The sequence below is a fragment of the Trachypithecus francoisi genome, unplaced genomic scaffold (genome assembly GCF_009764315.1).
Source record: "Trachypithecus francoisi isolate TF-2019V2 unplaced genomic scaffold, Tfra_2.0 Lachesis_group2, whole genome shotgun sequence".
Lineage (NCBI taxonomy): Eukaryota > Metazoa > Chordata > Mammalia > Primates > Cercopithecidae > Trachypithecus > Trachypithecus francoisi.
In genome coordinates, this window is record NW_022681465.1 from 136,053,318 (window position 1) to 136,078,495 (window position 25,178).

The following is a 25,178-nucleotide window of genomic DNA, read 5'->3' on the forward strand; positions in this document are numbered from 1 at the left end:
TGTCTCTCCTAAGCTAGTGTCTTCAGACTTTTTAGTGTGATGCTGTATTAGTCTGTTCTCACACTGCTGTAAAGAATACTACCTGAAACCGAGTCATTTTAATGGAAAGAGGTTTAACTGACTCACAGTTCTGCAGGCTTAACAGGAAGCATGGCTAGTAGGCCTCAGGAAACTTAGTAGGTGAAGGAGAAGCAGGCATCTTCTTCACAAGGCAGCAGGAGGGAGTGTGTGGGAGTACAAGGAAGTGCCACACTTTAAAACTATCAGCTCTAGTGAGAACTCACTCCCTATCATGAGAACATGAGCATGGGGGTACCAGCCTCATAATCCAATCACCTCCCACCTGGTCCCTCCTCTGATACATGGGGCTTACAATTTGAAATGAGATTTGGGTAGGGACACAACCAAACCATATCAGATGCATAGTAAAAACACTTCATATTACACTATAATCCTACACACGCACACACATAACTTAAACTTTCACAAAACAACATGTGTCCTTAATTTGTGATTCACTTAAATATTTTTATTCAATTTAATTTTTAATGCTGGTCATGAGCTACTAATTGATTTCATGTCCTGCAAATGGGCTGCAATTTATGGTTTGAAAAATATCGAGCTGTGATATTAATTTTTTTTCCTTGGGTTTTAGTTGCATATATATGTATATCTTATCTCTTCTACTAGCCTGTGCGTTCCCTGAAGGCAAGGTTCAAATATTTTTTATCTTTGAAATATAAGTCAGAAATTAACAGAGGGTTTTATATGTAGTAGCAACTCAATAAATATTCAAGGAGTGAATCAATCAATGAATGCATAAATTGATTAAAGCTAGGGACTGGGAGCAAGCTGAAGAAGGATGGGGTGAGGCTTGGCATGTAGGAGAGGGCTAAGCCAAGAAAACATTTATTCAAACCTCCACTTTACTGAAACATCATCAATGGACTATTAGAAAAAGTCATTTTTAAAACAATCATGTATTCCAATATTCCACTGTCAGCCAGAATTTCTTTTTCCAATAGAGTTCATCTTTACCGCTTCACAAAATTTTAAGCTATGGGGACTTAAGATGAAGGAAAGCAGCTGAGTAGCTAGCACATATTATTAGAGAAAGAAAAGAAATTAAGAAGGGACCAAGACATGTTAGTGCACACCTGATCTTATTCTGGGACCAGAGCTACTGACCAAGGAAAAGGAAGAAGTAGGACTAATTACTTGGATTGAGGAAGATTTTGTCTGACTCTACAGAGATACTTGACAATTAGATCTTTCCAAAATTCAAAATGACTTATTTTGAAGTCACTAATTTTTTTCGCCACAGGAAATAAACCACAGAAAAGTATTTACTGTTTACCATCCAATAGCACTTTAGAGTGGGAAGTGTTATAATTTATTTAATATAAATAAAATCATAACCTAAAGGGCAAATATTAGAGTCACAGTATTTCACATTGTAAAGGGATCTCAAGTGTGCACTAGTCCGACTCCTCATTTTAAAGGAATCTGAGGAAGTTATCACAGATTCTCTTATCACAGGTTCTACAAGAAAGCTGTAGGTCTAGGATTTGATTTCATGCTTTTAGACTCAGTCATCGTGACTGCCTGTTAATCCTACATAGGGATACTGCAAACTACACAGGAGCCACTGTTTCAGCATAAAGAAGAATGACTGATGCATTGCTTAAAAAGCTGGGAATGAATAACATTAAGTATCTACTATAGAGTAGGCACTAGAGCAGGTGTTTTGAATACTTTGTTCCATAAAATCACCATTAAAAAATCCATAAAGTAGAACATTTTAATCTCCATTTGCAAGTGAGGAAAGAGTCATAGAGGCTAAGTAATTAGGATTTTAAGACTGGAACGTTGCAGAGCAGGTTTTGAACAAAGAGCTGGATTAATCTAAATCCATGCTCACGCTCTTATGCTTTGTTTCCCAGCCATGGAAGATTTTAAGCAAAAACTGGCAGGGAAATGGAAGGAAAGAATTCTGATTGGATTGAAATAGCTGACCTGAGAAGTAACCCCTTTTGCTGAGATTCTGGGATGCTGTAAAGGGTTATTTGCATCAAGGTAGAAACACTATTTAGCAATTTGAGTACATCTTGATTTGTAGAATCCACAAACTGACAAAGTGGTGGCCATGATATGTGAAAGCTAATGCTGTTGTTAACAGCTGCATTGGCCACAGCTCAATAGTAAGTTTTGCATTACAAGAATTTCACTCCCTGTATAAATTAGGATGATTTTCTTTGTCAGAGTAACAGATACCAACATATGCTAGTTTAGGATGGGGGGCAGAAAATTAAAGAATCAGTTAAAGAAATACATGGAAAGTAATGAAACGAAGTCTCTGGAAGGAACTGGCATGTCAGGATGAAACCTTTTTCAATTTTATACAGTCTTTTTTTATATATCTCTATCTCCATCTCTATATCTGTATCTATGCTCCGTTTCAACTCATTGTCTTGCTATGCTTATACTTCTGCAAAAGAACTCTCTGCATCTGTGCTCCCACGGCAGAAAATGTCTATCCCATGCATTTCACAGGTTTTTTTTTAACTTATTGTCTCTGGGCCCCAGGTCTTATCTACTAGGAGAGAGCATCTCATTAGCCCATCTAGAGTCAAATGTCTACTCCTGGATAATCACACAGAACCAGGGGTATGGACTCACAGTACCAACAAAACTGCTAGAAGCTTAGCTTTGTGAATTACATATAAAGTGAGGAAGGTGATTGGGATAAGTACCAGAAAGAGTGTAAAAATCTGGCTACTACACTCCTTACCAAGAGCAATCTAGTGCTTTAGAAATTGTGTTGGGGATCTTATTATACATATATTAGATTGTAGGAGATCACCCTTGAGATATGAGGGTTGGTGATGTTTTAGCTGATTTAAAGCCCCAAAGTACAAATGGATCCCCCTTTGAAGATCCCTGCCACTCATAATCCCGACAGCATGAACCACATGGTTCCAGAATTAATGGGAACTAATGAATGTCCCAGACAGCCTGTATCTACCATTTTATCTGAAGATTCACCCTATGCCTGGTTTCCTTGAAAGAACAATGAAATTGGGATTCAGAAAACCTAGATTCAGACCCTAACTCTGCCCTTACCTGTTATGCAATCCGGGGCAAGTTACTTCACCTTATCAAAATGAAAGGCTATTAAGCATGCCCTGTCCTACCTCAGAAAGCTGTTCTGAGAAGCAAATGAGATAATATCTATGAAGCCAGTTCTATGTAAAATCTGAAGCACTGAGCAAATGCAAGAGATTATTAGTAATACAAAAAATAACAGGAAGTCAATGAGTTGTAACACTTAGCTTACCTTTGCAAATATCTATTCCACCATGCTCTTTGGAGTAGAAAAAATCATGCTGCGAGAAATGTAATGAATGTGAAGTGTGTTTATTCTATTGTATGGGGCATGGTAGGGTGAAAAAGATCAGTGCAGCTCCAAAATGAAGGATTGAAAAGTGTATAGTTTTAAAGAAAAAAAAAAAAGACCCTTCTCTGGTAATAATATCAGTACTAGTAATACAGCAATAACAATAATTATCATATGGTTGCCACGTTCCAGGAATCATGCTAAATACCTTCCATGTAGTAACTCTTTAAATCTATATTACCTCCTCAGTTGGTTTCTGTTATTGTTTCTGTGTTAAAGACTAGGAAACTAAAGCAGAGCAAGTTAATAATTTACCCACAGTCTCAGAGATAAGTGGTGCAGTCTAGATTAAACCCCAGTTTACTTTAATGCACAGTTAAAGTAAACAACCAACACATTATTCTATATTTTATATCCTTAGAGGAAAAGTGTGATAAATGCCAAGTTTTAATGGTAAAAATATTATGTAAAGGAAAGCATCTAACAATCAAAACTATTCAGTTATTAATCCATATATGTGTTTGATGTGTGATATTTTTCCATTGGATATGGATGATCACTAAGCACAACTGAACCAATTTAGTCACTACACACCTATTTAAAGGTGTTAGAATAACAATACCAATTATTGATGAGGATGCTTAGTAGCAAGAACTCTCATCATTGCTGATGAGAATACAAAATGGAAGACAGTTTGGCAGTTTCTTAGAAAGCTAAACAAAGTCTTACCATGCAATCAAAAAAATGAATGTTAGGTATTTACTCAACTTATTTGAAAATGTCTTCACACAGAAACCAGCAGGCAAATCATAAACACCAAGAACTAGAAGCAACCAAGCTATTCTTCAATTGATAAATGGATAAACAATCCATTTATCAATTGTACATCCATATAATATGTAGAAGTCAATGGTATTCAGTGATCAAAAGCTGAACTATAAAGCCACACAAGATAAGGATGAATCTTAAATATATATTTAACAGTGAAAGAAGCTGGTTTGTAAGGGCTATATGCCATATAATTTCTTTTATGCAACATTCTGGAAAAGGCAAGGCTATAGAAATAGTAAACCAATCAGTGGTTGCCAGGGACTTGTGGGAAGAGGAGAATGGAATAATAAAGCACAGGGGAATTTTTTAGGGTGGTAAAACTATTTGACATTATGCATTTGTCAAAAACCACATAACTTTTACAACACAAGAGTGAACCTCAATATATGCAAATTTTAAGAAATCATTTAGAAGGTCAGGGGATCCCAAGAAGCAATGTAGACTTCAACAGGTGAATTTAACTGTGCCGTAAATGTATGAATGTACTATAAATATATGAGAGAAGGCTAGAGAGATCCATGTGGTAATGGAGTAGAGTGGCAGAGAACAGTATTAACTCAAGTTTAATATAGATACAGATGGATACATACAGAAATAATTATAGATATGTGAACATGCACAGGATAGTATACGGATATATATTTCCTTTCTCTGTCACCTAGGAAATTCTAAAAGCAATGATACCCCAGTAACTGCACACATGTAGCATCCAGATTTTAATTTCTGATATCATTCTCCAATAAAAGGAACCAAAGCTCCTTGGAGAAATGTCTGATTCTATAAATGGGGCAAGAAATGTTCAAAATAATAATAATTCTGGGGCATCTTATAGTGCTAGCAAGTAAGAAAGTGCTCAAAATGTACACACACACACTCTCTGTCTCTCTCTCTCTCTCTCTTACTCACATACACACACACACACACACACACACACACACACAGTAAAGGTATGTCAAATGGACAAAGGAGCCAACTGAAAGAGCTCACAATGACCAACACTGGAACAGTTTGAACAAAAAAGGTATTGAATTATAGCCCAAAGCATACAATAAATATTCATGTGTCCAAACTGATAGAAATATATGATTGAATAAATACATAAATGAGGACAAAGAGATAAATATCTCATAGAAAAGAATTCCAAATAATTTCTGTAGATATTCCCCTCTCAAGGAGATGGAACATAAATAACCCTCTATCCCCTATGTGTGGGCTGGGCATAGTGAATTCTCTCCAAAGAGTACAGTATGCAAGAGGAATAAAGAGGAACTTAACAGTGGAGAAACCTGAAAACTCTGTCTTACCCAAGTGATCAAGGTTAACATCAATAGTGATGTCGAGTTGATAGTATGTACTCTTAAAATAAGTAATATGATGAAAATGACATTTTACCTCTGTGGTCTTCCTCCCAAGCACTCATAACCACAGTTTAATTGTGAGGAAAACATAAAATGAATCCCATATGAGAGATAGCCTACAAAATATCTAGCCAAAATACCAGTTTGTTCAAAATTGTCAAAATCATGAAAAACAAAGACATTCTGGGAAAATGTCACAGCCAAGAGATACCTAACATGATAATAACTAAATGTAATGTGATATCTTAATGAGATCTTGGAAAAGAAAAACTGTATTTGATTTAAAACCAAGATATTTCATTATAATCAACTTTAGTTAATAATAATATATATAGGTTCATTAATTTATCAGATGTACCATAATAATATATTATCTCATAATAGAGAAAGTGGATATGAGGTATATGGGACTCTGTACCAGTTTGGTAATTTTTCTGTAAATCAAAAACCATTCTAAAACAAAAAGTTTAGTTTTTAAAATGTAAAATAATAACAACAATAATTAATTATAAAGCCTCAGGAGATATCTACGGGAACTACATAGCGTTCTTTCCTCCAATAATAAGATGTTTAGAGCAAGAAAGTTCAAAACAAAACAAAATGAAAACAAAACTTAATTAAATTAGATTCATCAATGAGAAAAAAATAACAGTTAATTTTCCAGAGAGGTCAATGTTCTCATTCAAAATCATTAGAAGCCTCATGTTATAGTCAAGAACAATCCTCATCCTCATTTTTCTGCTTGCTAGGCCTGTTCTGTTCATATTTAATGGCTATTTAGACATCTCAAAGATAATATTGATCTGTGCCTTAAAGTGGAATTGATTATTCAGCATGCCACTATTAAAATGTCCCTACATTGCACAGACATTTTCAGCACACAAGAATGCCATTTTGTCAACAGCACGTATTCAGTGACTGTAAGATTCAATCTTTGTCAAGCAGATAAAGTCAAATTTCATGAAGAGAGTTTGATTTAGGTTTTTAAAAAAAGCAAAATGCAAGTGTGGATGTAAAAGACCATGTGCCAATTTAATTCTGGAAAGAAAAACAGAGGGAGTCCCTTAAAAGGATGACTGCTTTATATCATTTGGAGATTACTTAGTGGAGAAAAATGTGTACATGGTAACTGCAGCCATTTGAACCAAGTAAAACAATTAGGAGGTGATTCAAATTCCAATTTCCATTCATTTTTCTCATCATTGGCTTGGTGGAGGGCAGAAGAGCAAAATGAAGATTGCCAGCCAGTTCAGAATTACTAAAGGAAAAGACTCTACATTCTATTATTCACACATACTATGGAAAACCAGGCAGAATTGCACTATTCTTCTGGACTTCAAAAGTGTATAATTTTTCCACCAACACTTTTTAGGTACAGTATTTTCTTTAGAAAACATGTTTTATGTGAGTCATTTTTATTGTTGTTGTAGTTTTGAGTAACACGAATATTACTTCCATGCAGGTTATCTCTTCTCTCGGAAAGTATTTCCAGGATAAAAATTTGAGATCCAGCAGAGTAATTGTAACCAAACTTTTTTTGCTTTAGCATTCCAGAACTTTATGCTATTAAGTTACATATTTGAGATTTTAATGTTGTAAATTTAGCAAACCTAGTTAGTGGTTAGAAAATATTGAAGTAAGATGGGCCGGGTGTGGTGGCTCATGCCTTTAATCCCAGCACTTTGGGAGGCTGAGGTGGGTGGATTGCTTGAGTCCAGGAGTTCCAGACCAGCCTGGGCAACATGATGAAACCTATTCTGTACTAAAAATACAAAAAAATTAGCTGTGCATGGTGGCAGGCATCTGTAATCCCAGCTACTCAGAAGGCTAAGGCAGGAGAATTGCTTGAACCCAGGAGGTGGAGGTTGCAGTGAGCTGAGATCATATCACTACACTCCAGCCTAGACAACACAGTGAGACTCTGTCTCAAAAAAAAAAAAGATAAAAAAGAAAGAAAATATTGAAGTAAGATATCATGGAGTATGGGCCCAACAACTCCATTCCTAGGTATGTACCCCAAACTAGAGTTCAAACAAAAACTTGTATGTAAATGTTCATAGCAGCACTATTTGCAAGTGCAAAAGATGAAAACAACCCAAATATCCATCAATGATAAAGGAATATACAAAATGTAGTATATCTATACAATGGAATATTATTCAGACATAAAAAGAAATGATACTTGCTATAACATGGATGAACCTTGAAAACATTACATTTAGTGAAAGAAGGCAGGTCACATGTTACATGAAATATTCAGACTAGGCAATTTCATAGAGATAGAAAGCATAGTTGCCAGGGACTAGGGGAAGTGAGGAATGGGAAGTGGTTGCTTCCTTTTGGGATGATGAAATGTTCTAGAACTAGACAGTGGTGATGGTTGCAGAACATTGTGAATGTACTAAAAGCCACTGAATTGTATACTTTTCAGTGGTTAAAATGGTAAATTTTATATCATGTGAATCTTACTCCTTAAAAATATAAGTATTTGGATATATTATAAGGACATGTTTTGGGAAGTACCTGTAGACTGAACCTCTAACCTTGTGTAATTGTAACAACTTTTTTCTTCATGTGGAAAGTAGGAGGGAATTAGCAAACAGGAGGCATAGATACTACCAAGACAAAAGTGCATGGAGAAAAGGGCTCCCAGGGAATCAACTCCCTATGGGTACTCTGCCTGACTGTTTTTTTCCACTTAAAACCTCAGAAGTAGAAACAAACAAACAAACAAAAAACCCAGAAAACCTCCCATCAGGCAGAGGAGCAGATGGAGACTGAGATGGTCTGTCAGGCCAGGAACAGGCTGTGGTGAGTACAACACTAGTCAGGGACTGTGTGTGGCATCTGAGAAGAGCATTGAGAGCATCCATTGTGCTCTGTGAAGTTAATGGCAGATGTGGCCAGACTGTAGATGAGGTTGTTTAGTGGAGCCGTGGGGATGAAACCTGACTGGAAGGGCTGCGGACAGATAGCGGATCAATGAAGAAGCATAGACGTGAGAGTGGATGCAGGTATGAGCAGGAAATTACGAAGGAAGCCAAGTTAAAACAGCATTTGCCAAACACATTTGGTCTCAGGTTTCTTTTGGGGATGTGGTAGACCTCATTCGTTATCTCTCAAGACACTAGCATTTCATAAGTCACACTTTTAAAAAGTGTGCTGAAAAGAAAAGCAATGTCTAGCTGAAATGAAGCCAGTGATAATTCACATGATAAAAGCAGTTTCCTTTTATGTTTTGTTTTTGTTTTGAGACAGGGTCTTGCTCTGTCACTCAGGCTGGTCTTGAACTCCTGGCCTCAAGTGATCCTCCCACCTTGGCCTCCCAAATCTCTGGGATTACAGGCATGAGCCACCATGCCCAGATAGCAGTTTCCGTTTGCTTTGTGTTAACTAAGGGCCAGGTCTGTGCTAACAGTATCACATGGACTCTCTCATTTAATACTCACAATTATCCCTCAAGGGAGGTGTCATCAGATGATGAAACTGAAGATTGGAGAGGTCAAGGAATCCTCTCAAGGTCTTGCATCTAACTAGTGGCTGAGCTGGTTAGAAGCTGGGAGTCTGCCTGCAATGCCTGCTCTTGTCGTCACAGAGGAATTTCCAAGAACAGCAACACTCACACAGAATTGTCCAAGGAAACCGAGTGGGCCCTTGGCCTATGATAATCGGACTGTGAGGAAATATGCAAAGACCCAAAAGCTAAAGAAGACAGCGTGAAAACCAAGGCGTAAGTGTGAAACAAGAGAAAAAGAGATACCAGCAATACACTTTATTGCAATGATCTATTTATACAACTGTAACCCCCAATAAACTAAGAGCTGCTAGCAGGCAGGAACCCTGAATTTTTCACCCCAGTGCTTAATATAGTGTCCGGTATGCAGTAAGCCTGGAATAAATATTTTGAATAAATGGATGAATAAAACTGTGCATCTTGTATAGTGACTGATAAGAATAATAATAGTTACTACCACATATTGAGCATTTCATTTGTGCTTAGAAATGTACCTTCCATAAAGATCGTATCTTATTTTTGCTTCCCAACAAATACGTACTATCACCTCATATTACAAAGAGATTGAGGTTTAAAACCTTTTCCAAATTTAATTGTCTAGTAAAAAGTGAACTGTGTTTCAAGCTGTAATCTCTATGATTCTAAGTCCCAGACGATTACACCTCTTCTCTCTACTTTCTGTAATAGATTATCTATCCCTTGGTGAGGAGGAACTGGTGATTATGCACTTTTTGGAAAATGGAAAATGAAAATTGCAACGTTAGATTTAAAAAACAGAATGCAAAATTATACATGTGCTTTGATTACAACCATGCAGAACTTCACATAAATACAAAGGAAACCAGCAGGAGCTTGGAAAATAAAACAATCATATAAGAATGGTGAGGCTATGGGTGGTTTTTAAACATTTTTCTAAATTATTTTAATGCTATTTTAAAACTAAATAAGAATTGAAGTAAATACAAGTGTAGTAAAATAAATTGTTATGTGTCCACAAACTGATTGCTTTAAGCAGAGTCATTGCTTTCGAGCCCTGGGTCATAAATCCCAGATAGTTATATGACACCTCAGGTACCATATTTTCCTAAAGATATGGCAAATCTCTATGAAACAGGAATTTTGAGTCTTTCTAAATTCTCCAGTTCAGATTAAAATACTGAAAATATGATCCACTGTTTTCCTTAGTGGAACATTCAAAAATATCACTTGCTGTAAATGTAACTTCAAACCAGTTTCTTCTTTCATAGAATCTATAAAATGTTCTCTGTTTCCATGTATATTCAGTTTTATTATTCTTGAAAACATCAACTCTGCTATCAAGCTTTAATCTTGGGACCAGTTATATTTTTTAAAGCCAGGGTCAATGTATGACATTTCCTCCCCAAAATCTCTGGTACTCCCCATCAAATAAAGAATAGTCAAAACTGGATCTAGAACCAGAAATTACATTTGACCCAGCAATCCCATTACTGAGTATATACCCAAACAATTATAAATCATTCTACCACAAAGACACATGCATGTGTATGTTTCTTGCAGCATTATTCACAATAGCAAACACTTGGAACCAACCCAAATGCCCATCAATGATAGACTGGATAAAGAAAATGCAGCACATATATTACCATGGAATACTATGCAGCCATAAAAAAGGATGAGTTCATGTCCTTTGCAGGGACATGGATGAGGCTGGAAACCATCATTCTCAGCAAACTAACACAGGAACAGAAAACCAAACACTGCATGTTCTCACTCAAAGGTGGGAGATGAAAAATGACAACACATGGACACAGGGAGGGGAACATCACACACCAGAGCCTGTCAGGGGGTGGGGGACAAGGGGAGGGATATCATTAGGAGAAATATCTAATGTAGATGATGGGTTGATGGGTGCAGCAAACCACCATGGCATGTGTATACCTATGTAACAAACCTGCACATTCTCACATGTATCCCAGAACTTAAAGTATAATTTAAAAAAAGAAAAAAAAGAAAAAAAGAATTGTCAGAACTCTTTGTCCTAATCTCTATCCATCCTACTATTTCCTCCCACTATCCTCTATGGACCATATGCTCTACTCACATTTTGCCATTTACATCCATGATTTCCTGCCTTTTTCATAATGTTGATTTGGTCTCAAATGCCTTGCCTCACATATCAAATCTCTGTTCATTCCTCAAGCCTCAAGAGAACAACCTCTGTTATAACTTTAACGACACCCCAGGCCCCTGTTTAAATGACTCATTATGTTGTGATCCCAACATATAATATTTGTATGTCTATAGCTTACTATATTCTGTCTTTTATGTTATAATAATATTACATAACATTTATCAAATACATTTGTCATACATTTTCCATGCATGAGTTCATTTAAAAAAACAACATTAGGAGCTAAGTGCTATGAGCCCCATTTTAGAAAAAAGGAAATGGAGGCCAGGATAATAAAGTGCCTCCCCCAAGAGTACAGTATATAAGCAGCAGAGACTAGCTTTGGACTTAGGCATTCCTGAGTCTGAAACCTGTGCTCTTAACGATATTTTTAAAAATGCTGTCCAAATTTCCAGTCGTCTCCCTGGGAAATTAATTGGAGGCAAATCGTTCGGATGGCAGAAACACATGCATTTGATGTACATGTCAAGTGCTTAGCTGCAGTGCCATGCTGAGCCTGAGGCAAAAGGAAAAAATCAGCAATAATGATCCTGTGTTTACTTAAAATTTGGTATTTTTTTCACTGTGGATTGGCTTGCATTTATTTGATTTTTAAAAACATTATGTAAAATATTATTTATCTTGAAAACCAAGATTTTTGGCATTCTCTTAACCTTTGCCCCCCAATGTGAGTACCTTACCTGCCTCTCTCTAATCCTGTCCTGTTTAGCACAATGTCTATTGCATAGAGGGCACTCAAAAAACATTGGCTCATATATTATGTTTAATATACATGGCACTTTTTTATACAAGACCTTAAACTTTTTGAAGGCAGTCACTGTAATTGATCTCTTTTTGTAATCCTGATACCTCCATCCTGCATTTTTTGCAGTCAGAACTTCAAAAAAAAGTTTTGAGTGAAAAATATTTCCTCCCTCACTTTACACTGTGATAGAGCTATATTCCACAATGCTCATGAAAAAGAAACTCTATGAAAAGCTTGCAATCTGACTATAGTTTTAATTTTCTATCAGCTTCCAGATCAAATGGTACATGACCAAAAAGCCAAAGTAAGAACTAAAAGTCAACTTAGTTCCTTCTAAATTCTGCCCTAAAATTCTTTATTCGAAGTCTTGAAGAGCTACTTTTAGTTTCTGCTAAGGATGCCTTACATGACTGTAACTAATCCTCCAAAAACAAAAACAGGACTCCTACCGTTAATGGGTCATGATACTTAGTGCAACTGCAAAATATAGGCCAAAGAGTCATTTCAAACTTTTGAAAGATAATTATCCTTCTTTCTGCAGTATTTGTGGTGGTACAGCATCTTGGCCTACTAAAGATACTCTGCAGTGTGAAGTCGTTGTTAGCTAGCCTTGGTTTATATTCTAGCTCCATCACTTACTAGCTGTGTGGTGTTTGCAAGATTTAGAATTTCTCTAAGCCACATCTGAAAAATTGAGATATTAACAATTTCTTTGTTAATAAATTGTTATAAATTTTAAGTCAGAAAATGCTATGTCTAGCATACAGTCAATTCTCAAAAATATTAACTTTTATTTTTCACTTAACACGTATATATTGAGCACTACTATATGTCAGGCACTGCTAGGCACTGGAAATACAGGCTAGAATGACGCACAAAGAATGGTTGTTAAATCTGGCAATGTGCATTGAGTATATTCTGTACAAGGTGCTCTACTAGAAGTACCTTGTACTTGTAGAAAAACAATGAGGAATAAAATAAAATTTCAGCCTTCAGTAGTATTACATTATATTAGTCTAGAAATGTTATTCATTTAAAATAAAAAAGAAATTATTACTAATTATTACAGTAAATAAAATGATAAATAAATGTGAGTTTGCTAAGGAAGAACCCAAACATACAGTACTACTGCCAATTTCATACAAGAAGGCCTGGAGGGAAAATGTTGCCTCTTTGTTAAATTACATAAAACAAATAGTTTATCCTGGAAAAGATGTAGAAAAGATTGCATCAGACTGGAAGAAGGTAGATTCTGGCCACAATCTGCTAGTAACAGAGCTTGGTGAAGTCATTTTACCTCTTACCTACACAATGGGGTTGTTCAGAGGATTAGGTAAAATAATCTTTGTGAGTTTGTCAGTTTAGGTCCCCTAAGAAGCAGGTGCGTGACAGAATGAGAAGCACATGAGCTTTATTGGGGCAAATGCCTTTGAAGATGTTATGGTCTGAATTGTTCCAGCCCCTCACCCCCTTCCCCATTTGTATGTCAAAGTCCCAATCCTCAGTACCTCATTTAGAATGTGACTCTATTTGAAGAAGCGTCTTAAAGATGTAATTAAGGTAAAAGGAGGTTATATGGGTGGTCCCTAGTCCAATCTGGCTGCTGTCCTTACAATAAGAAAAGATTTGGACATAGACACACATAGAAGGAAGACCAAGTAAACACATAGTGAGAAGATGGCCATCTATAAGCCAAGGAGCGAGGCCTCCAAAGAAACCTACTTGCTAACTTGATCTGGGACTTCCAGCCTCCAAAACAGAAAATACTGTTGTTTAATCCACTCAGTCTGTGATACTTTGTTATGGCAGCCCGAGCGGACCAAGACAGAAGGGCACAGAAAAGAGGCAGCATGGAGAGTCAAGGAGAACCTTTGGAGTGCCATGCAGATTGACACCTGTAAAAGGGAAAAGATCAGACAGGAAACTTGGACAGAAAGAGCCTCATCCTTCCAGGCAGCAATGAGAAAGTATCAGCCAGGCTAACGGAGAGCCCGGAATGCAGACTGCCTGTAGAGAAGGCCCCCATGGGGCAGGAACAGCCTGACACCAGTGCTGTGTGTGATCTCAAGGGAGGGCACCTGGAAGCCATCAGGTTCTTACAGTCCTTGTAGCAGGTTATTTTCTGAGGGGTGACATCAGCTGCATACTACTATGGCAGCCCCATTGCATGTCATGAAAATGCTGGAGAAAGTAATTATGATGGTTGTGATTATTCCCCTTGACACTGCTGCTGTTGCTACTACTACTACTAGGTCCAAATTTGTTTTTTCACTAAATGGAGAAAAAGATGAAGGAGAAAGCAGTAGAGGAGAAAAAAAATTCACCTTCATGACTAAATGTTCCACAAATAAGACACTTTTATTGAGTGTGCAACAAAAGCTATTACAACCTATTTATATAGGCACAAATTTTATCCCCATTTCACAAGTTAGGGAACTGAGACACATAGGATTAAATAACATACCCAAGAACACAAAAGTAACAGTAGAGTCAGCGTTCTTAGCCAGCCCTCTGCAGGGTTAGACACTAGTGGACCCCAGAACCTCACTCTCCACAAAGACGCTGGAACACAGCCCACTGCTTTATAAAAATAAAAGCTGAGGAGTCCTCCCCACCCCAAATCCTTCCATAAGTGGCCTACCACAGATGTCCAATACTTTACCATTAGTGGCTGATAATAATACAGGTAATGGCAAAAAAAACAAAACCAAAACAAAACAACAACAAAAAACAAACCAGAGAAGGAAAAAGAAGAGCAAGCTATGAAAAAGGCTGAACCTCTCAGGTGAGTCAATATCATTTAAGGCATCTTCTCAGGATCTCCACTGAATAGCTTCCATTTGCTTTGTCTACCTTTAGCTACAAAGGAGACTGGGCACTTTGCTGCCAGAATCAAAGTGGAAGAAGAAAGGGAGGATGGATATTTGCAGGCAATGAACAGTCTGCCCTAGGTGCATGTAATTTCCCTAGGTGCATGTAATTCCCAGTCTAACATGCTGCTAAATGATGAGAAACCTATGATGGGCTTAAATAATCATTTTCAACTGGTGGGCATACCTCCTCCCCAACTGAGAATTGTGCTACCAGTGAAGGCTTGTTGCTTATGGAAATAAATTATAATCTTTAGGTGTCTTGGTGAGGAGGCAAAAGGTATCCGGTCAGATACATTGAGCTGATGTTCAAGTAACCCTGATGTATGAAAATGTAACCTAAAACTTAAATTCCTTGAACCACCTTCAAATCCTTTGAATAGGTAGCCAAGGAGGTTTTGAGAATATGCCTAGGAAAATAATTGAGATTATAACTGTTTTTCTTTATAAGTGAAAATATTTAAGTAATTTCATTTATGGTAACTTTCTATTCCTAGGAGTGGGAAATTGGATTATTTATTCTTTAGCTTGAAAATCAGATAACCCAAGCTACTTATATAAATGTGTATATGTGATATGCATGTGTGTGTGTGTGTGTGTGTGTGCGCGTGTATGCATTTTGGTACTAAACAGAGTTAAACAGCCAAATCTACAAAATTATGGCAAAGTATTTTTTAAATATATTAATGTTACGCTATGTGTCAGTGTGCTTTAAAAACAAAACAATGCTTTTGTTAGGATCATAGAAGCAATGAATGTCAGAGCTGGGAGGGTGCTTAGAGATCACCTTGATTACTTACTCTGAGTATCAGGCCTGTATTGTTCATAGCTCTCCTTCTCTGATATACTTTCACCTTGTAAGTGCTCGCTTGGAAGCATTTAAACAGCCTACTTATGTTGGGGGCTTTCTCACATTACAAATCTTGCCTTCCAAAGGTATAAATGAGAATTATGTTCTTTTTTCCAGATTTCTTGGCAACTAGAGCACAGGCATTTGATCCAGGTTTCTTTAATCAGACTCACTCACTTGGGACTTCTATTCAGAAGGGAGCAATGTGTGAGAATAGACATACTGTGGAATTCACTTTCTGGGATGCGTGAGGAAGAAACAGACTGCCCCAGAGGCAGCAGAGACAATGGTCCATGGGAAGCACAGCACACATTATCCATGATACTAGATTTAATGTCTGTGTCAAATAATTGTGACAGCAAAAAGATCTCTGCTGGGAGAGACAGCATAATTTGGGCATTTTTCTCAGGTGGATAGCCCCCGAGCCTGGGACTCTGCTCCGTCCTCTTGTAGAAATGCCATCTTTTAATAAATTCATTACCTACCAAAAGTAGTTTAAAAGAGTTCTGTTACTTACAAATAAATATCACGGAGGATCTACCTTATTTCACAGATGGGAAAGCTGAGACTTGGACAGAGTAAGGGAATTATGAATCATAACATCTGGTGATTTAATATGCAACAGAGTGAAATGGGCATGAACTAAGGGATCATAACCAACACGCTAGCCAACAAGTACCAGCAGGAGCAAGGAAATGTATGTGGAAATGAAGCCTACCATTGCTAGTAAGGGAGAGTAGAACATAAAATTGGATAAAGGCAAGTTTATTTTCATAGGCATGCTCTTCTGGCAAAGGTCCAAGGACATAGGAGTAGGAAAGCTCCAAGGAAATGATGAAAACACAGACTAGGATGGCCCCTAGAAGCCTGGAGAAAGCAATGGATCAAACGAAGTGAAGTAGAAACACCAGAACTGTGATGGCAGATGGTGACAGGACAGAGATCAAGAGGCCCATAGAGTAGCCACACAAGGATGTACAGATGATGTAAGGCTGAAAACCCAGCAGCAGCTATGTTCTGTGGCAGGACATAGAAAGCATGGAGGATATTATGTTTTACAGTACAATGGGGGAATACACTGGTGAGCAGGGGACCAGATTCATTGAGAAGCTCAGTGGTGATTGTCCTTTGTAGACCAGGGCTAATAAGAAACACTATTACACACTGGATTTCCTAGTAGCAGTGGGGATGATAGAATATTGACAATAAATCCAAGGGGCAGTGCTTAACTATTAGAATTGAAGCATAATTATCTTACTGTTTTTATAGTCATAGTGGAGCTCGGTGTCTGACCTGTAGAAAGCTATGGAAAGGGTTCAAAGAATGCAGCATGCTTAGGAACAAGATAAATGGGAAGCCAACAAGGGCATTGCTTAAACCAGGGGTCAGCAGTCTATATAGCCTCCAAGCCAAATCTAGTCCACCACCTGTTTTTGTACAATTCACTAGCTAAGAATTGTTCTTATATTTTTTATTTGCTGAAAAATATCCTCAAACATATTTCACGACATGTGAACATTATATGATTCAAAGTTAGTAACCATAAATAAAGTTTTATTGGAACACAGCCATGTTTATTCATTAATGTATTTTCTATAATTGATTTTATGCTACAATAAAATAGCTTAGTAGTTGTGACAGAGACCTTATTTCCCACAAAGTTTAAAATATGTTTTATATGGTCCTTCACAAAGTAAGTTTATATGGCCCTTTACAGAGTAAGTAAGTAGTGTAAGCCAACCCCTGGCTTACACCATGCAATCAAGACTATCAAGGAGACTTAAACCCATTGAGATGTACTCTTCCAATAAAAACTAAAATATCCCTTGCCTAGTCTCCAGACACACACCAGTTTTCGGAAAGAAATCCAGAGCCAAGTATTCAGGAAAAAGGACAGGGCAACACTACAGCCAGTGTATATAGTCCTTCAAAAGGACCTATCACCATTAAATCTAGTGAGCTGAGAAAAGAGGAGTCTTCAGATATTTAAAACATGGTGGGAGACAGGGTCTGAGTTGGCACTGATACCTGGGGACCTGTTTTTAGAGTGGGGCATATAGGGAGGCCAGCTAATAAATAGAGTGGAGCATATAGAGAGGCCAGGTATAGGGAGGCCAGGTTACAAATGGAATATTGGCCCAGGCCTGGCTCTCAATGGATCCACTTGGTTCATAGACCCAACCAGTGGACATTTTCCTAGTCCCTGGCTGCATAAGAGGTATACTTGGTAGTTGGGAGAACCCTCTCACTGGTTCCTTGGCCTGTGAGGTAGAGGTGCTACAGCAGGAAAAGCAAATGAAAGCTTCTGAAACTGGCTAAGACAGTAAATCAAAAATAATGCTGCATTCCACGGTGGAGGGAGGCATAGCAGAAACTAGTGCCAGCTTTAAAACTGAAGAATGCAGAAATGGTGCCCCCATTCTTTTCTCACTTAATTAACAAATGTAAGTTTGGCCTCTACAGAAACCACATGGATCCTAGAGAAAAACAGTGGATTACAAACTCAAACAAGTATTAACCCACATTGCACATGCTGTGCCGAAAGTAATAACTTTATCGAGCAGATTAAGGCATGTATACATTAATTGGCTTGGGTATATGTTATGAAGTCAATGGTCTAGCAAATGAGTTTTTCCCCATTCCTATCAAGAAAATCAGCAGAGGGTCACGTTCAGGTAGGATGGGTAACAGTATAAATTTAGACTTGCCTAGAACTATGTTAACTTTTCTGTCTACTATTATAATAGGTTCCTGGGCCTGAACAACTTAGAAATTCTGCAGAATATTACAATGGTCTACTATATAGATGACATCATATAAATTGGACCAAATAAGCAAGAAGAGCTAAGAATAATGGAGAAATTGGTAAGGTACATACTAGGCAGAGGGTGGAAGATTAAACCCTACAAAGATTCAGGGTCCTACCACATCAGCAAAAGTTTTAGGGGCCCAGTAGACTGGGGTATTCCAGGATATCTTCTCCAAATTAAGGGACAAATTCTCTCATCTTGCATCTTCTACTACTGAGGAGGAAACAGAGGTTCTGGAGGCAGTATATTCTAAAACTGGTATGTCAGGTAGGGTACAGCCAAGAAAGTTTAATATAAAGAAGTATTAACTTGAGCTGATGAATATATTAATTAGCTTGCATGCATCAAAACATCAAGGTGAGGGCTAGGCATGGTGGCTCACACGTATAATCCCAGAACTTTGGGTGGCTGAGGTGGGAAGATTGCTCGAGTCCAAGAGTTCAAGACCAGCCTAAACAACATAGTAAGACCCTGTCTCTACAAAAAAAAAAAAAAAAAAAAAAGTTTTAAAATTAGCCAGGCATGATGCCACATGCCTGTAATCCCAGGTACTTGAGAGCCTGAGACTGCAGGATTGCTTGAGCCCAGGAGGTTGAGGCTGCAGTGAGCCGTGATCACATCACCGCACTCCAGCTTGGGTGGCAGAGTGAGACTTTGTCTCAAAAATAAACAAGAAAACCCATCAAGGTGTACACTTGAAATACATATAATTTTTATTTGTCAATCACACCTCAATAAATCTGAAAACAATTACTAACTAGTAACAGAGGATTGGATACTAAAGGGTAATTCATCTCTGAGATTTCTGGCTAAGACTGAAAACAGAAAACAGCCTCCTGGGTGTTAAAGAAACTCCTAGAAAGCTGCCAATAAGGGGTGCTGTTGAACCCACTGGGAAGCCAGCTGGAGTCTGTGGGATTGACCAGAAGCTTCCTGTGAGATTCAGCTAAAACTGAGTGAGCTCTGTGAGTGAGCTCCACGAGGTGTTCCCCACAGCTACTCAGCATCCCTGAAGGTAGAAGCAAAGAAGATTCACCAGAACCAGGAATGGAAGCTTCTTTCTCCTGAAGTGACCCTCCAGCGCCCTCTACTGCCAAAGTTTACTATCATGCTAGCTGGCAAAGGAGACAAGCTCACAACATTCAACTCTAGTATCACCATTAGGGCAATGATGATTTGGAGATGAGAGGCAATAACTTGGTATCAGACACAGTCCACCCCTTTGAATATTCAGCTACTCTATGCATTCTCCTATACACATTTGAATGTCCATACAATGAAACACATATACTTTCACCTCACACAATATAGCTATCCTTTATACAATTAAATAAGTTCTCATGCTTTTCCCCTAAATAAGGAGACACATAGTCTCAAAGCTCTTGTATGCATATCTGACTTTACTACTTAGTCCTCGAATTTAGACAACTGCCAAATATTCTGTTGCCTAAAGACTAAACTGTAAGTTTACCTCAAAACTTGAAGGTATATATAACAGTAATGGGAAAAAGGAGGGAGAAGAAGTGGTTAGCATATTCAAATAAACCCATAAACAAAACAAGCAAAGATAAAATACCAAAATAGTTCCTGTTTCTGCAAAGTGGTCATAAGGCTGGAGCTGTATCTGTGACTTCCTTCTTCTACTACCCATTCGCTATTTCCCTGGCCCAAAGCCAGAACCTCAGATGGTCAGTGTTTTTGTTTGTTTGTTTGTTTTGTTTCATTTTGTTTTTTAACCTGGTGGAGTGAACAAATCCTAACTGTGAAGGGTTTGAGTCCCAATAATCCTGCCCTTCTTTGGTTGCTCTTGTTTTTCATTAGCTTTACTACTGGGCAGGGAATCATTAAGAAGTATGCCCCCAGAAAATATATGGACATGGGCTTTTTGGACCCTATTGCCTAGCAGCCCAAATTCTCCTTGGTGATCAGGATCAATCACTTCAGCCAGCAGAGTAAGCCCTTTTCTGCCATTGTTACAATTCTATAAGGAGCCCGAGAAGCCAGGTGGCAGTCTCACTTAACTCAATGGGACTATTGCTGTGTTCTCCTAGAGGAAGCATTCTCCTCTTGGGTACTAGGACCTCTAAACCAGTAGAGTACAAACATGCCAAGATGGGAAGCAAAATACTGCAAGTGAGTTACTGAGTATCATAACAAGAGGAGCCACTTCCACTTCTACCTCTGTATTCAAGAACCCATGTTCTTGAACCCATGGCTATAGGTAAGAGCACCAAACAGTGGAATCCGACCCAAAGCATATACTACATCCTGTAAGACAGAATCCCATCTTTCCAGGGCATTATCTCCTAACTGGTGCTGTAACTATGCCTTCAGTGAGTCATTTCACTTTTCATTTAGGCCAGCCACTTCTAGGTGATGGAGTATGTGGTGACACTAGTTAATTTCCATGGGCATACCCTCAGGTATTCGCTTCCTCTGCTATAAAATGAGCTTCTTGATAAGAAGAAATGCTGTGTAGAACGTCATGATGATGGATAATACATTCTGTATGTCTACGGATGGTGGTCATGGTAGAAGCATTATGGACACAGAAGGCAAATCCATACCTGGGATATATGTCTATCCTAGTGAGGACAAATAACTGCCTTCTCCATAATAATCAACCTGCCACCTGGTATCTAGCTGATCCCTCCAGAGAATGGTATCCTATCAGGGGCTCAACACTGATATCTACTTTTGCCTATTTAGGCACTTAGCAGTAGTGCTATCCAGGTCAGCCTTGGTAAGAGAACCTCTGTGCTGCTGAGCCCATGTGTAGCTTTCATCCTTGCTGCTGTGATCATGAGCCCATTCAGCAATCACTCGAGTGGCTAGAGAAAGAGGCTAACTGACATCCAAAGAGTATGTAATTTTGTTCACTTTGTTATTCTCTGTGATGGATGTACTTTGTACGACATTCAAATGAGGCACAAATATTTTCAAAGCCTCCATCCATCTGAGAAGTTTGTCCACATACTTCTTCCCCACACTATCTTGTTACTAATCTCCTAATTCTGTTCCTTTCAAAACTTGACCATCCAACCACTGTTCATAGTTGCCTATAGATCAGTGCTGATCTCTATTTTTCATCCATCTCTCACTCCAGACAAAGTATAAAACCAAATATTCCACTTCAAGTTTCACCCAGTGGAGGATTCCTTAAACACCATCTTTCAGGGTCACCCTTAGTGGGACTACAGTGTTGTAAGTGTCCACTTTCAGGTGGTACCAGCATATCATGAGACCTACTTGCAACTAGGCTTGAGTTTTTTCTTCCTTAGTCACCTGATCATAACAAAATCTATAGAAGACCATGGATATGGATTATTAGAGAGGAAACAATGCAACAGGAATTGTTGTTGAAGGATCAAGAGCCATTTGTCATGACTTACTTGTACATTCTGCACCTGCCTGAGCTCTTTCTTATATACCATTCTACCTGATGATGGTTGCACACCTAACTTTATGGCTGAGTCAGACACTCAGTTCATAATGAGAAGGTCAAGCCACATGGTCATCTGATGTCTCTTAATTAGGCATTTGGTCCCTACAAATGCCCAGCAACAAACCAGAAGCTGTTTCTCAAAAAGACAATAGTTATTGACAAAAGATGGCATCAATTTACTCCAAAATACCCAAGGTCTATGTTATGATCTATTGGTTCTTGTCAGAGCCTCTATATTGCATTCCTAGTGACCAAAGGGACTTCAAGTTCATTTAATCTGCAGGATCAAAAGGCTCAAATGATAGAACAGCTTGCAATGCACCCTGGACTTGCTACAGAGCCCTTTTTTGGCTCTGGCCCCCAGTTGAAATGGGCAACCTTACAAGGTGACTTTGTAGGTAGGTTAAAGTAGCCCTCTCGTGTGTGGTATATATTGACTCCCAAGTCCAGAAAGGACTACCGAGAATTGTGCCCTTTTTCATGGTGGGTGGCATAAGGTATAGCAACTTGTATTTCATCTTTGAGGGGGATATCCTTACATGCTTCAGATGAGTGTACCCCCAGAAACTTCGCTGAGGTGGTAGGTCCCTGAAATTACATGCACTTTATTTACCACTCTCTAGTTCATATATATTTTACCAAGGCATCAAAATGCATGCTACTTCATGCTCATCAGATCTAAATAGTATAATGTTATCAATGTAGTAGACCAGTGTGATGTTTTGTAGAAGGTCAAGATGAAGATTACTGCAGACTATATTATGATGGAGAGCAGAAGAATTGATGTAGACCTAAGATGTAAAGATGTACTGTTGGCTCTGCCAGAAACATACTGCTTCTGGTAGTTCTTGAAAATTAGTATGGAAAAAACATCATTACCCAGGTCAATAGCTGCATACAAACTGCCAAGGGTCATGTTGATTTGCTCTAGTAAAAACACTGTATCTTGGATAGCAGCTGCAATTGCAGTCAATACCCAGTTAAATTATAATAGTCCACAGTTTTTCTCCAAGATCTTCTCAACTTCTACACAGGCCAAACAGGTGGGTTAAATGGAAATATAATAGGTTTCATATCCCTGAACCTTTCAAATCTTTGATGGTGTCACCATTTTCTGCAGTTTTTCCAGGGCTGTGAGTATTGCTTCTGGTTAACTATCTTGGTGGTGAGGAAAAGTTCCAGGACTTCTACTTTGCCCTTTCTACCATAATAGCTCCCAACTGATGTATCAAAGAGACATGTGGATATTCCACCTATTCTACCCAGTATACATTTTTATATTATACATTCAGGAATTGGAGCAAACAACTATGGAATGAACCTGGGGATAGACCATACCTATTATGATTAAGATTTGCATTAAGATTCCATTTATTATATGGTTTCCATAAGCCCCTCACTTTGTGTCCTCAGGAATTAGCATCAATTCAAAGCCAGTATCTAGTAATCTCTTACAGGCTTATGCATTTCATTTTCCTCCAATGCACAGTCACTGTGGTATGGCCACAGGTCCCTTGCAGAAAGCAAGAGAGAAGATTTATAGCATATACTTGTGACAGTGTTACAGGATCCTTCCTCTAGGGGACTCAGACTTCCCTTCAGTCAAGGAACCATGGATCTGTGAATTGGCATATGTCTGTAAATGAGGCTGTAACTCACCACTGTGGTGACACAAATTAGATTTTCTGTTTCCAGAGCTAGCAGGTTTTTTTGGTTATATAGGTCAAGCAATATTCTAGTAGATTGTCCATAAATTTTGTTACTAGGGAAAACACAATCAATTAGCCACTGCCAAAGGTCCCTCCAGGCCAAGGCATTCTGATTACCAGTATGTTTCTGCTGCATTTCATGGTAGCAAGGTGTACTCACCTTGCTTTTGAAGTTAAATGCTTCCATTTGGCCTCTTCTTCTCCATAACAACATCATCCCCATTGAAATCAAGGAGTACATTGGATGTCCCACATGTCAGCTAAGAACCACAGGAAGCAACAAAACCACCCCAGAACTAGAAAGAAAACCCCCTCCCAGATCCATCTACTGACAAAGCTTCCCTATCACAAGCTGTCAAAAGAAAAACATTTATAAGATACAGGTCCAGTATCACAAACGGGTGATAAAGAGTAGATTTGGAGCTGTGAGGCAATAAAGTGATCACTGTCACATTCCTGAATGTTTCTTTGAACTATTTATCAAATAACATGGAAAGCTGCCTCCTCTAAGTGGGGCAGAGCTGGAAAGGGCTCTATAGTAGGTTCAGAATATGGTGCAAACAACTCTTATGTATGGGCTATATAGCAGTGTTAGGATTTTAAAGATATTTGGATGGAAAAAAATGGTACTGTATAGAGTTCTGGTAAACCTGAAAGAACAATCACATTATCAATACTAGTGTTGTGAAACGAGCCTATTCCATTTGCAGCAGAAAACTCTACACCATCAGAAAAGCTTCTCTTGACATACTACTGGACCCTGGGACATCAAGTGACTGGGTGGACAGAATGTCTCATCATGAGCTAAGTTCTTTCAGACTCATCAAGTAATAAGTTTAGGAAGGTCCTGAAACAATCTAGCATAGGATGGAAGTAATACACATGGAATCAAGCATGAACAGGGCCAGAGGGCATAAGCAGGCAGCACAAGCTGGTAACTCAGATTCCCATGACTCTGCATGTGTTGACTGGTGCTTCTCCCTCCACTCTCATGTAAACCACATTGCAGGGAGGTCCCTGTGATCAGCTAGCAGAGGAGAAAACAGGCCAAGCTTGGTTCATGGGCTGAACAGCTTAATATGTGGATATATGCTAATAATGGACTGCAGCTGCACTGTAGCTCCACTCCAGAAATGTCCCAGAAAGACGGTAGTGAGAGGAAATAGCCTCAATGGGTGGAGCTTTAGGTGATGCAGATAGTCATTCGCCCTGTGTGAGATGAAAGGGACCTGGAAAGAGTAAGACTGGAGGCCAGGAATAAGGAGGTCTAAGCAAGAGGTATGTGAATGAACTATGTGGAACAGGAACAAATAGGATCTTTGATTCACATGATTTTTTTTGTTTTGTTTTGTTTCTGTATTTGTTTGTTTGTTTGTTTGAGACAGGGTCTCGCTTTGTTGCCCAGGCTGGAATGCAGTGGATTGATCTTAGCTCACTGCAACCTCTGCCTTTTGGGCTCAAGCAATCCTCCCACCT